Genomic DNA, 15,044 nt, shown 5'->3' with positions numbered 1-15,044 from the left:
AGTTTCTTGCACAGTAGAATTTGAGGAATAGGTAAAGTACTATATACAAAGTTTAGAAATCATGCTATGGTTTAGAGAAACTCAGCTATTTTACTCAAGATCAACGTTGTAAATCACTATCAGAATAAATAATGTACAAGCCCGGACTGAAACTGAACATTTAGGATTAGGGTAGTATAACCATTTAATTCTATCTAGCACAAAAAGATTTCCATCAAAATTTGTGTATCATTTGCTTAATAAAGACTAGAGAATCCAAATCAAAAGTCACTTAATATAATACCCTGAGAGATTTTAGAAACCTGTTTATCCTACACAATTTACCTGAAGTAATATTACCAGTATCTGAAGTATAATTATCTGCATTCACAGAGCCAATAAACATCCCAAGTTAGATTTGGATTAATTATTCCAGCATAAACACATCCATTCTACATGTACATTTGTACTGCAATTAAAGTAGCTCCGTCTTTAACTTAATATCATCCAAAGTCTTCAACATTAAAAACACCAATTACTTGTCAAATCAAATCAACATTGACGTGATCTTACCGGGAAAAGATGGGCTTTTACCATTTTACCATTGGTACATGAATCATGTCAAACGGCGACGCCATATTCTTATCTGGAGAGCATGCGCAATAAATACTACAGGTGTAGACTGGAATAACCAGATGCTAGAGATTCCCATTCGATTGAGACTTCTCATGTATTTTGCCCAACATAACAGATTTGAAATTAGAGTAAAAACAGAAATGTTTGAATGTAAATCAGGTTATATACATTCATTTTACATTATTGTTGCAACCAATTTGTGTCAATTTGTAGGTCCCAAATATTAGCGATTTAGCTCCTTTAAAATTATTTACATGCAAGTCGTAATTGAAATCTTGTTCTGTAACGCTGTATAAATTTAATCCTTCCTTGCTAAAAAAAATCGTTGTAGGGCCTCAGTGTAATATTGGTTTTGATGGCCCAAAAGACGTGGGTTCACACTATATGTACACAAGAAAAACATTCAAACATTTCAAGTATTTTATCAGAGGCCGAATGTCAAATACTAAATTCTTTAAGTAAATCATAACAAAAACACACCTTGTAGAACAATCTCTTCTTAAAATAGATACATCTGTAGACATGATCAACTACAAGTACTCTAATTTTAATTCAAATATCCTGTTTTTAATAGTTACACAACTACACACAACTGTTCATTGTTTTAATGAAACAATTACATGTACATATGATTCTTGAGAATAGTCAATAAAAAAGATACTTAAAATATTTAGAGATCACAAAAGCATCCAATTAAACTTTAAATGTTGAGTGTATGTACACATCTTTAAATAGATATGAGTCAATGATTTATAGTGATATTTGGGAGTGTATTCTTGTGATTGTATGACTTGACAATTCCCACAGATATCAAAATCATGCATTCATATGTGTATGAAAGGGATTTATTTGTATATAATAATAGTGTAAAAATGTGGTGGTTAAGTCGTGTATCTGAGAAATGGATAAGGAAGTTCATGTTCACGTTATATTATACATGACAAGATGGCATTATAAGTTATTGGGTCTACCATTTCAATAATCAGCCACAATATTCTTGTTTCATTACCTAATAAAGATTAACATACATCCTGGGGACATGTCATCGGTCTCAAAACAATGACAACAAAAGAGAGAAAGAGAAATGGGGTTTAACGTCCACTGGACACAAACTAGGTCATTTCGGGACTAACATATAGTTCAATTTTATTTCCATAATTTGCTTGTGCGTAGGGGTCTTTAGCAGTGGGAGGACCCTGAGAAAACCCACGAGGTAGGACAGGTTACCCTACTCCTTGTCATGTACAACCAGGGAATCGAAACCACGCCAGTTGACTCAATGACAAACCCTATGATACAGCGTGCATGTAGTAACCAGCCGGCCATCCCCCCCTAACCATGGTTAAAACAGCTGATCGCCATTTGAGTGATTTTGAATCCCTTACAAATGACAATATTATGAAAGTAATAAGGGTGCAATTATTTCATTGTTTACAAAGATATGGTGAATTTAAAATTTTGCAGCTTTTAGCATCCTCTGCAGATATTATAAACAAGACAGCATCGCCAAAAGATGTTGATTTACATCTCTAATCAGGGATTTTTTTAATCTGATGGAATCCAAGCTGTGAGATTATCTACGTTGATATTTTGATTTCTTAATCAAATGTTAAATAATCAATTTGAGTATATTTTAGGAAGCATCCAGCCAAGAAAAGTAAAATGATATTAGATCTGAAAAATGCCAAGGACAATCAGCGGCTTCTTAATGAGCTGATAATGCTCTTATTTACTGCTTCAGAAATATGGCAATATACATACCAGTATTGCAGTGACAGTTTAAAGACACTTTCCCGTGTACAAACTGTGTTATTTGATGATATATTTGGGTTAGACTAAAAACATATTCAAACTAATTCATTGAGGGAGGGGCCATTTTTCAGAATGTATTTTTCGTTACTTACTATCCATTTATCATACATATTGAGGCCTAAGTAAATTCTTAATAATTTTCTGTCAACTACTTTGTCTGACGTTTAATTGCAGAGTCTTTTGTACGTTGACGCTCCTCAATGTTCCCAAAACCACCTAACCAATTCCACCATTCTGATTTCATTAAGAAATAACAACTGCTCCCTCAGACACGCTAGCACAAAATAAACTGGTAGACGACAGTCGGGTTGACAGTTAGTGATACCCTGACATTTTTGCAAAATGCTTGCCCCATGGTGTTTTTGGGGTAATCCAGTATTTTTCTAGTAAGATTGGGGGTCTCTACTTTCCATGTGTACCAAATTTGCCATACTTTTATTGGAAACAACCACCCGATAAATACTTTTGGGACAAAGTATCTATAAGCACTCAATAGGCTCACACGATTTATGAAGATTGGGTTGTTTAAGCATTAAAAGTATCGGGATGTTACATTACCATGTTGGATATAATGTATGTATGCAGTCTCTTGTGCCTATAATTTATGGGATTATACCACATATTTTTGTCATTCAGTTTTAAAATATAATCATTTTTTTTATTATTAACTATGGTACTGGTACATCTAAATGTTAACATAATATATCATTCTTTTTATTTATAACCTATTGGTAAGAGTATGATGGGTTTTTTGATTATTTATCTAAAATACTATCATATACCAGTACATGAACTTGGTAATGGGACTAGCAAGGCTCTTAAATGAAATAATCACTATAAATAACTTAGAGAAAAAATAAATATCAAGCCATAATTTAGAACAGTGACATGAATATCAGATTACGGTCTAATAACTGTCTTCTGGTATGCTCACATTCATAAATTTGAGCGCGCACACTGTAAATATTATACATTTAAAATTATTTTTTTTACCTCATTCATTCATATCTTTGCTCAAGACATGGAGAAAGAAATCTGCCATAGAGGTCGTGTGAAAAGATTTAGTTTTTGATACATGTTTTATCATAAGCAACCATTTTGAATGTTTATGTAAATAAAACAAAAACAATTAACCATTCTATTTCAATATAAACATGTGTTAAATTTAGTTTGAAAACATTGTAAACAACAAAGAAAGAGTTATGAGCATATGAATAGAAATTATAATTCTCACTCTATATATGGTCGCTACATTGCACTTATAACGATACAACAATGACTTTATTATCTAAACACAAAAAAAAAGAGAAAAGTTTTTAACACACATGAAATACTCATATTCTTTAGTTTTATGAAAATATAGCTATATTTGGAATTATGAGGTACATTATCCATGGGCTATCAAAAAATACTGAATAACTTTGACAATGTCAGAATTAAATATGCATGGCAAAAAATAATTTGGCGAGTGTAAATGTTTTCATGAGAGGCTATTTTAACAGTATGTTTATATAAATCAACTAGTCACTTTAAAATATAATTTCAAATGCAATGACTCAATCCTTTTGTAAAAAGAAAATATATGCAAATTTTATTACTCAAGAGTTTTATATAATAAAATGGCGGATGTTTGTTTATTGATAGCAATCTTTAGTTAAATAAAATTTCATTATCCAACTTGCCTTTATACTTAGAAGAATTGTTGGCACTGGATTACATGGAACATTTTTCTAACACAAATAAAATGACATTGAGGTTACTGACAGATCAAGTCTGACGCACAAAAATGTGCAGCTTAAAAACTTCACTAACAGACGTTATTTAACCACCAGATTAAATATTTAATCATGTCTTGGTGGTCATTTTCTGTAAAAACACAAACAACAGATAGTCTACTGTACAGTAGATTATAGTTTCATTGGATAGTATGTCCATTATAATCCTCAACATAATCCTGTTTACAATACACCAGTTGGAAACAGACAGACCATGGAGTGAGGTCAGAAGTATTTTCTAAATTTAGACATTACTAGACAAACATAATATATAATTATGATATTATTGTTTCAATAAATAACTTAGGAAGGGGTCTTAGGAAGTGGGAGTGAAACTGGAGAAGAGATAACAGGCCTTATGGATGTTACCCAATGCAATGTGTTCACCAATACCCATCAATATGTACAGTACAAAAGCAAAAGGTTTTGGAGGTCTTTTTTCAACAAAATCAAAGTGGATGGTACAAACCAACTGTGCAATGTATAGTTAAGAATGAGAAACATAAAATTTATTTATGGAATAATACTGTAATTCATCATAAGTCATTCTGATATCTTAATGTACCGGTACAGTATATCAATGATGCCTTCTAGTAGTTGCTATAAGACATGTCATAGAGTTACAGTGGCTGTGAACATAAATCAAAATACTTGAGAGATTGCTGCGATTCTCTATTCCTCATTTTACTATCTAGTAGTTTTATCAGAGTAATGTGTGAACAGTTTCTTACTATGTGTACAGTAATATTGATATTCCCCTGAAATCACGAATATTGATTGATTACTATCAAATGTTTCTAATCAAGATCAAGTAAGCTTAGCCAAGTAACAATCATAAAAACATAAATCGTTGCACAACATTAAACAAGACAATTTGTGAAGACATTCTACAGTAACATTAAGATAAAACATATAGATTAAGAGGAAATCTATAAAGCTAAGTAAAAGTCAACCGTACAGTAAAAATCTGATTTGTTTAATAAGATTATTGTGAAGGATGAGTGTATACTTCATTAATCAACTAATCTTTTTGCAAATCTATGATTGATATATTTTCCCATTAGCAACCACTAGGCTAAATAGACATTTATCCAACATTGGTTCAGTGATCTGAAAATCTCTTCTTGTTGAACAAAAATCTATGATTGTGCTTTTGCGTGCATATGTATTACTATGCTTAAATATGTAAGAGAAAGCTGAGTTATCTGCAGGCCCAGGCTTCTTAACATGCTGATTAATAGATTTGACCTATAGGCTGGTGTTGCTCAATGCCTTATCTTGTATAATAATGCAAAACAGAACATGTAACTGGAAGGACTTTTGTATTTGGTTGTTAACTGAAGCTGTATGAAATTCTAAAATACATACAGGAATGATATCCAATTCATGAGATTTGCCAACTTCATTCAGGTGTATACATTATCACATATTTACATTACATGTACTTATTCTAATGAAGTTAAAAACATTTAGAAGAAGACGCAGCCCAATCCAAGTTTGGGTTGTCTTTTTCTTAAATTGTAAATTTCCAAAAAATATACCCAATCGCTGATGTGCTGTAATTTACCAACATTGAAAGAACCATTAAATTTTGTGCTCCCTCCCTATTTCCCGGACACACCCCTGAAGACAACATGCCTAATGAACCAATGTTTTATGTTTAAAAGCATTAGAACAATTATCTGAGCCTACATCTTTTATTGTTATAAATGTGGTAAGATTAAATATACATGATGAATGAGTAGGATGAGTCCCTTAAGTAATGTTGTTGTCAGTCATGTGTACATTAGTGGAACTTTGTCTGTGTTTTGAAACGTGATAGTTGGTGCTATTATAACATCTCCCTACTAGTCTTATTACACATCAATAACTCTCAATGGAAATTTCAAACCATTATACAGTAAAAGTATACAAACACAAGTCTAGCATCATAGCACTTATACATCAACTGTAATGTCATCTTTAATAATTCACTAGACATTATTTGAAGCAAGTCTGATAATGCACACTACTCTTTGTAACACAAACATTGTTTAGATCTACTCTGTCATGTATTATATAAATCCATTTGCTGTTGTTTCTTGATTTTTATGAAATTATCCAGTGGTATTTTGACCAGTGGTTAGGATTTTTTAATTTGACTTTTATTTGGATTAAAATACTGTCAAAAGGGAGCATGAGATTAATTGAATACACACACATATCTCACTGCGCAATATGATTTACATAAATATATATATAACAACTTAATAAATACTGAATACACATTGTATGTCATGCTACTGTGCTATATCTGTGTATACAAGTATGTGTATGTGGACTTACATGATGTGTATTGTTTATTAACATGTATATCAGAGTGTATATCAGAGTGTATATCACACCTATGTATTATGTGCATTGGCACGGTTTATCATACTTGTGACAAATGGGTCCATATCATGTATATTCATATTAAATAAATGTCATTGTTATTAAAAGAAATAAATAGTCTTTAAAGCTGTGTGCTTGTCTGCGATATCACCTCGGTGGAAGCGGACGTAAAATACAACTAACACTAACTTTAAAGCTGTCTCTAATAAAAAAAATAATTATTTACCTTACTACTGACTTTGTGTTTGGAGCTTCATTTTATACAATACTATTGTTGCATAAGATTTGCATGAATAAAATTGTGTTGTGAATACTGAAATGTCATTTTATCATCCAGCATGAAGGTTCACTTTCAAAATATACATTTTACATCATCTATTTATGTAACCTACATTAGATTATGAGCAAAGTTTGGAAACTACAGTGAAATACTGAATAGCAACATTTAGCCTGAAAAAAGGAGGGGTCATTTCCAAAGATTTATGAATTTATTCATTCTAAATCTGGAGTTCAGAAAGAAAAATCATACTGTGTAGCTACATTTCATTGTTTATGTATCAATATGAAAACAAAATATCATTTAACCGGAAACGAAGAAAGCTCAGTGAAATTGATAACCCTCAAAGGACAAGATGCCTGGCTTATCGTGTTAGAATGTCTGCCGAACTTAGCAAGGTGCGTGAATCCACTGCTCGTTTACAATTTGTTCGTCTATTTCCCATTGTAAAAATATGCCAAAAGTTACGGGATCACTGAAATACCTTTAGTTTCTTTATGAACGTCATTATTATTTATAAATAACTGAACAAATACTTACATTTTACACGATCAAAGTTTGACAAACTGACCTACACATTGCAAACTTCCAAATAACACACATTTAATGCGCATGATCGGAAAAGCGGAAATGGCATGAGGCGGTAATGTTGACTGATGTTCTTTGTTAGAAGTGTTTGTTTTGAATGGTGTCTATTTATGCACATGGTTAAGTTAATCGTTGCAAGCAACACATTTGGGTATTTATTAATTTTCATACCTACGGTTTATAATAATTTCACAGTTAACAATGCGAGTTCTAACTGTTCTTATAATAAGAAATAAGAGATCTAAAAAGTGGAACTGACTGCCAGTGAGGTGATATTTTTTTATTGAGTTCGGCATTTCACTAAACAATAATGACGATCAAAAAAATATTACATTAAAATACAGAAATCTGTTTTGTTTCACTGAATTATTTTCTGATAATTAGACGCATGGTCTTCTGGTTTCCATACGAGGGGTTATGTTTTCTTTGTATCGCCCAAACACAAACTTCAAAACTGTCAGTTTGGAATTTACCAGATTATGAATTTTACAATCTAATTAACCTGCATTATTCAAGAACAAAATGTGATTATTGAAATAATTACTTTTACATGAAATAATGTATCAAAATGAATATTTTACTATGCAATACAGGCATCTCTAATACACAATGTTTCAAAGTGTTCATTATAAAGACCAGCCCATACTGAACATATATAAATCATTGATTCAAACACTTGATATATCCCATCACCCAACAAAACATGGGCCTTTTTGTTTTGTGTCCAGCAGAAAGGTCCTTTTATTGAATGCAAATATTGATAAAATCAGGTATAATAATTTGAAATATAAATCAGGATTCTACCTATAAAAAAAGATTTATCAAACACATACCGGTACGGTAGTGATAATTATTAGTAATCAACCTGAAAAAGTGAAATGTCCTGGCCTAGTAGATTTGTTGAAACACTCTTTTGTCAACCGAAACTGAATTAAATATGCTGTTTTTAAATACTGTACAATTTTGCCTGATAGTTGCCCTGATAGTTAACATAATTATGCACACATAATTATGTCTTCAGAGACCACCGTATGTTAAAGGGAGATAATTATTTACTAATGAATAGTTAAGCCCATACCCGTAAGAAAAATGTCGCTAATCGTCATTTATATTTTTCAAAAAAATATCTTAATTTTATATAGCTTAATTGTACTGAAATGTACTGAAATTGATTATCTAATATTTAATTAAGAAAATGAATTAAAATATTAATGGTATTCTCCCAACTTGGATTCAGTCAGATTAAAAACAAGTCCATCAAAAGATTTTGGCAAAGATGATTATAGGTGGCGCTAGCTTGTTATCATCATATCCCTGTTCATATTGTCTACAGTATTTGTCGAATGTTGAAAAAGTTTCAATTCATGATCTCTTTGTAGATACTGAATGGAACAGAACCATTTTTGGCTTGTTATTCCTTTTACACAGTTGCCACTTTCACAATAGTGTTGTTTCCAAGAGATTCAAAATCCCCCAAATGGGGACCAGAGACATTAAGACCTTTTCATAATTAATATAACCCTAGTGCTTCCATATTAGAATCTTCATAATATTTTATGTACAGGACTTCAGTGCCAGTGGATTGCAGTGTTGAGAAGGAAGCAGAAGAACTGAAGAGTTGTCTCCCTTTATACATGGTGAGTACAGAATAATTTTATTTACCTCTTTATAATGTACTGAATACATGCAACTCAACAAGAATGTATAAATATGTTTGAGTCAATATCTAGCGGCACCAGAATGGCGCGAGGGTCAGAGGACCAAAGATGTTGGAGGGGGGGTCTCCCTCCCCTGGCCTCTGGAAAATTTTGAAATTTGTCAATTCCGAGAACGCTGTTTAGAGCGCCTCTAGCATTCCAAATTCCAACATAAAACCCTTTAAAATACATGATAATGAAAGAGACAAAAGCTGATAATGAGAGTGCGAGAGCCTGTTCGCGAACAACCAGAGAGCAATTACATATCTATCATATAAAAATGAATAGACTAGTAAAAAGGTTGAAAACTTTCATCATTAGGGCATGGGTATACATGTATACCCCAAAAAAGGGCAGGGTACCATTTGTATACCCTGGTACCCTGGTTCCGGCGACCCCTGTCAATATCCAATTATGCATAGCCAGGATTTACCACTGGTACGTTCGGGCATTTTTATGCGCGAACTCTTAGGTTTTTTTTACTGGCATGCGCACAGGTACTATTTCTTTTTCTTTTAACAAGTACCCAAATCGGGGATTTCGTGCGGAGGTAGTTCGGAGGTAAACAGTCTGTGAAGTACAACACTTGCCAATGTACCTGTGTATCGCTAATTATAAACCGAATGTGTGAAGACAGTTCATACATATCACTCAAAAATTTTTCAGTACAAACTCAGTTGATTCACGCTCGATTTGCTACTAAACAAACCCATCGGTTTATTTTCTCAACAGTGTGACCCGAAGTGACCGCGGATTTATTGACCTTGTATGAACTTATCCATAGCTATATCCTTACACCGAGAGAAATTATCTAGTCTCGGTGAAAAGAACCATGGTCATCTGGTAGAAAATTACTTTTGTATTTTTTGGAACGGAAAACAGTGTTTTTAGAAGCAAACTAACCTGCCGCACATGAGGAAGTCATTATACTAATAATAAAAGGCGAGACCTCTTTTTGCGGCGCAGGCTTATCACTGAGTAGTAAACCGTCCACAAACAATAATATAGGAAGCCTAGTGACGAGTGTAGTACGTAGGCTATAGACTATAGCTTTGAGTCGAGATTACTCGCTTTCAGTTTACTCTGTTTTTGCGATAACCAATTATGTGAGAAATACCATACTGACATTCGGTTTTTAAAAGTTGTACGCGAACTAAATGCGTTTGTTAGATACTGACAGAGCAGCCCCGAGTCGAACAATCGCCGCCCGAGCTGTCTTCGTCAGCTAGTTTCACAATATCGTGCAATAGGTGTATTAATGTGATTTTTAGGTTTAACCCCGCAAACAATGCCAAAATAGTGTTTTCACTGCTTACAGAAAAATTTTTTTTATGAGGGTGACTCTCCCACACACTCCCTATCGAGCTGCCGCTCGGTCTGCGCAGCCTCATGCCTGGCACATACTGTCAACATTGTATAATTTTCCGTTTCCGCCCTTCCCCCCCACAATATATATTTCACGGCTACGTTGCGACGGTACCAGCATACCCAGTTGTTGACACCCATTACATCACTCCTGTCTAACAAATCATAAAGCTGTGGTGTTACGGTGGCGGCATAGTATTTCACCGTAACACCACAGCCACTCTAACCATTCATAATACATCTAACTATCCCTTTACAGCACTTCACTCCCTACACATTTCCCCTCGTCCTACTTTCCCAAACGTCAACAACACATCTCATACATCCAGTTCGCTGATTAACCCTTGTACTACGTCTACTGGATGTGTCAGTAAGGTACAAATCTTGGATAAAATAAAGTGAAGTGGTAATCAGAACTACATTGGTAACATATGAAAGCTTAATTATGCATGAGCTAAATCTGCCTATTGTAGATCTTTCTTTAGACCTTAAATATTATCTAAATTATTAATTAGACATTAATTAACTTAGCCTGCAGTATTTAGTGAATTTGAATACATTTTGTGATGGATGATTGAACGTAAGAATGGATAATCAAGACTTTGTACAAAGAATATAAACATATAATAAACAGATCTGCTATATATTATAAAATAATGGTGAAAATCATATAAATTAGATAAGTTATATACACACTATTTATAACATGTGAAAAAAAAAGAGAAAGTGCGATTTTAAAACTTGAATTAAAATTGTTCTGAGTAAATCAGATATTGAATCGTCTGGTGAAATTAAAGTATTCATGAACTAATTTAAAAATGTTATTTGATGTAGTCTGATTTTCTATGCCAAAAAGAAGTGATTTAATGGTTTGCTGGTGAGATGGTAAAAGATTTATAGTGTTTTTCCGTGCATCTGAATACAGTGGGCACCAGCGGAGAAAATGTTCAGAATCTTCAAAGCGATGACCACAGCTGCATGATGGATCCTCGGAGATATGTCGTAAAAATTTATGCCCGTTTAGGTCGCTACAAGAAAGCCGCAATCTACTATGTATAATCTGGTTCTTTCTTTTGCCCTGTAGAAATGAATTTGGAATAATAGGATCGTTTAGTTTTAGATTTTGTTTGAAAGTAGTGAGAGACGGAGAAGTTCTTATATTGATATCAAGTTTGTTCCATTCTTTTGTTGATGAGGGTCTGAAAGAGTTCGAAAGGTATTCTGAAAGATTGTCATTGTTACGAAGATGATAATTATTGGGTCGGTACAGTATTAAGTCTTTTAGGTACGTAGATGTCAGGTCATTAATGATTTTATAAATAAGTGTCAGTTTGTGCCGTTTGCATCTTTCTTGTAGCGTAATAAACCCGGTTTCGTTATATAAGAGTTTATGGCTGGTACCTCTCACAGCCCCAGATATAGTTCTAAGTGCATCTAATTGTAAGTTTTCTAGTTTGTTAATATGCTCATCAGTGCACCCATCCCAGATTACATCACAGTAATCGAAATGGGGTAAAATAAAGGAAGTGTACAGAGTATGCAGGGATTTTCAATTAAGCCTAAATTTGAGTGACCTTAAGGAGTTAAATAATTTGCTTGTTTTATTGATAATTGAGTCTACTTGAGCGTGGCATTTGCAGTTTGACTGAAGGATTAAACCGAGATGTTTATGTTCGTTGATTTCTTTTATTGGAATTTGATTAAATCTAAGTGCTGGTAGTGGAGGATTTTTTTTGATAGTTAGTGCCAGTTTTTCGGTTTTGAGGGGGTTAAAGGATATTGATTGTATCGGCATTTGCAGCTGGATCTTCGATTGTTAGATACAGACTTGTAATGATACGGTAGAATGATGATCAAGACTAGCTTAAAATTGAATGGCTAATAATATCTGGGTTCAGAGTATAGTAATTTGACTGAAATTTTCAGCATATTCTATTTTCATTATCTTTTTTTTTTTTTAAGCAAGAACTGTCAACTCTTTATCTAATCTTACCCAATACCCCTTTAATATATTTGTTTTTATATTCATTTATAAGTATTGTGACCAGCATTGGAATTCTTTAAGCTTAAGGTATCAGTAATTCAATTTGTAAAATGTCCATTTCAAAATAATCCAAGACTCGACTGATTTTTTATACACCCACATTGAAATGTGGTCATATATTGTCGTTGCTCGTGGACGCTCTAGAGGCTAAAGTTAATATCCGATTGACTTTAAATTTATACACAGACCAAGAAGCCGATTGATTTTACGACAACCCTTGTTGACTGCCCGGACGATTTAGCTGCTGTGGGCGTATGTTTCATTGCTTGGCAGACTGTCTTTAAACGGTGTGACAGGTTCTGTTCATAATGTAATTTGAACATGCCTTGTTGAAATGTCGACTGAAATTGACTCCGGTCAAGACTCAAGAATTCAATCTAATTACTGATCAGTGAAAATCATCATTCAGTTTGGATTGGATACTCTCTTTGATGAACCAGGATACCATACTCTGAACCAAACCAGAAAACCAACAAAATACATATTTACCCTTAGAGATGCATCCATTGTTCATTCTAATGCACTCTAACTTGTTTATTCACATATTAAAGATGGGTTCCCAGAAACGTATTTATCAGGTGGTTATTTCCAATAAAAGTATGGTAATTTTGGTATATATGGGAAGTAGAGATATCAAATCTTACTAGAAAAATACTGGATTCCCCGAAAAACACTCATGGAGCGTATACAGGACAAAAATGTAAGGGTTCCTCTAATGAACAGCCCGACGATTAGGAATTTCTGAACACGGGATGTCAAAGGTCACACGCGAACATTGAGCGCTTGATGTACAAGTTGATAAACTTTATGAAGAGTTAGACGTACAACACTTTCTGAGATAAAAATGACGGAAAAAGACGCAGGTAGTGGATAATCCGAGAATTTAATTAGGATTCGATATTTGTAATAAATAGTAAGCAATTAAAGACAACATTGTCTTATGTATGTAATGTATTCTCCCCTGACTTCCAAGAGAGGTAAGTCACGTGACGTAAACATGACCTGGTTTGATCGAATTTTTATAGCAGGACATTCCTGCTTGAGGAATGTAATAGAACCTTTAGCAGTTGGAATTAGATTTAAAGTAGTCAGAAACGCTGTTGTCCAGGCAATATTACCCTCATAGGATGGGTTATGCTCATCTTCATTAGCCATGTTTGTACAGAAAAGTAGGATGTTAAATTCTATTTCATTCTTTGACATTTAGCATGTTGATTTTTGGTTCCCAATCCTTTAATATACTTGCCTTACTGAATATTTACTGGCTTTATACCAGTATCTACCAAATTGTTCCACCGTGGTAATGTGAAAACCTTAGTTAACCACTGTACAAGATGACTGACCTTTAAGGTCATATCAAGTAAAGTTCTGTGTGTGATGTCATGTCGTATGGCGTCAATAACATGTGCATTGTTTACATTGGATGCAAAATGAAATGGGGTTTAACGTCCTACTGTTATGCTCCTATACTGGGCTAATGAAGACGGACTTACACCATACAGTGTGCTATGAGGGAAATTTTGCCCGGGCAGCGGCACTATCGCCTACTCTTATATCGAATTCCAACTGCCAGGGGATCTTTTACGTGCATTCCAATATATACACGGGACCTGACCTCGGTTTTTTGTATCATCCGAAGGACTAGACAGCTGTCCTTGTCAGGCCCTCCGTCCTGCATCAATGACAAGGGGGAATCACGCCGGAAAATCTAGATGAAGTTTCTCAGCCAATGCAGGGATCGAACACCCGAACTCCAGGCTAGCAAGCAAGCGTCTTTCCCACTTAGCAAAGTGATCCCCTACATTGGATGCACAACTACATGTAGTAACACAAGCTGGTCAGGAGAGAATTGGTGCTTTTAACTAATTTTATGCCTCCATGTACTATGTTATGTACTTTAAACACTGTTATTTGTTTTCTTAATAATTTAAAGAATTGTTTTAGAATTTAATTTGCAGAAGAAAAAAAAAGTATATATTGAGAGCTAATTAACTTGCCTCGATTTCATTCCTATCAGTGATAGTTGGGCCAAGCGAATATTTACGGCTGATCAGTTTGCATAGCTACATGTACAATTTGCAATATGTGCTTACTCTTCTTGAATGTCTGTGCTTATTTTGTCATATTGTGGGCTCAAGTAGCCAATAGCTTGATTCACTGAGCATTTTGATTTCATTGTTGGCCCTTGTTGATTTCTTTCATTGTCTGTGTCATATTAATGTACAGTATGATTAATGATTAGCTGTGCAATATGGCTGTATATTATTCTTTTATCACTGTACAACCAATTCTGCTCACTTATCTTATAAATTGAAGTCTTTTTGATTAATTTTAAAAGTTACAGAATTGTTCAAACTGATCAATCTTATCTGAAGTACTATATTTTTGCATAGGTATTTACGTTCAGTGATGAGGCAACCTGATCACAGTGCAAATTCGATACAGTATTACTGCACCTGTTTATTTCAGAGCTTACACTTGCTTTAGGAATGCCTGCA

The 15,044-nt window shown here is 33.8% G+C and overlaps 2 protein-coding genes across 2 annotated transcripts in view; one reads left to right on the top strand and one right to left on the bottom strand.

The window, feature by feature from the left end:
- Positions 1–7,456, bottom strand: part of LOC126826642 (plexin-A4) — a 104,251-nt gene extending 96,795 nt beyond the window's left edge. The window contains exon 1 of the mRNA XM_050555594.1: positions 7,393–7,456. The gene's annotated coding sequence lies outside the window, so the exon portion shown is untranslated. The remainder of the gene's footprint in view (positions 1–7,392) is intronic.
- Positions 7,457–7,510: 54 nt separating this feature from the next.
- Positions 7,511–15,044, top strand: part of LOC126826644 (plexin-A4) — a 68,132-nt gene continuing 60,598 nt past the window's right edge. Inside the window, exons 1-2 of the mRNA XM_050555604.2 lie at positions 7,511–7,591; positions 9,005–9,077. The gene's annotated coding sequence lies outside the window, so the exon portion shown is untranslated. The remainder of the gene's footprint in view (positions 7,592–9,004; positions 9,078–15,044) is intronic.

This window comes from Patella vulgata, chromosome 7 (assembly GCF_932274485.2).
Source record: "Patella vulgata chromosome 7, xgPatVulg1.2, whole genome shotgun sequence".
NCBI lineage: Eukaryota > Metazoa > Mollusca > Gastropoda > Patellidae > Patella > Patella vulgata.
This window is presented reverse-complemented; position numbering and strand designations above follow the sequence as displayed.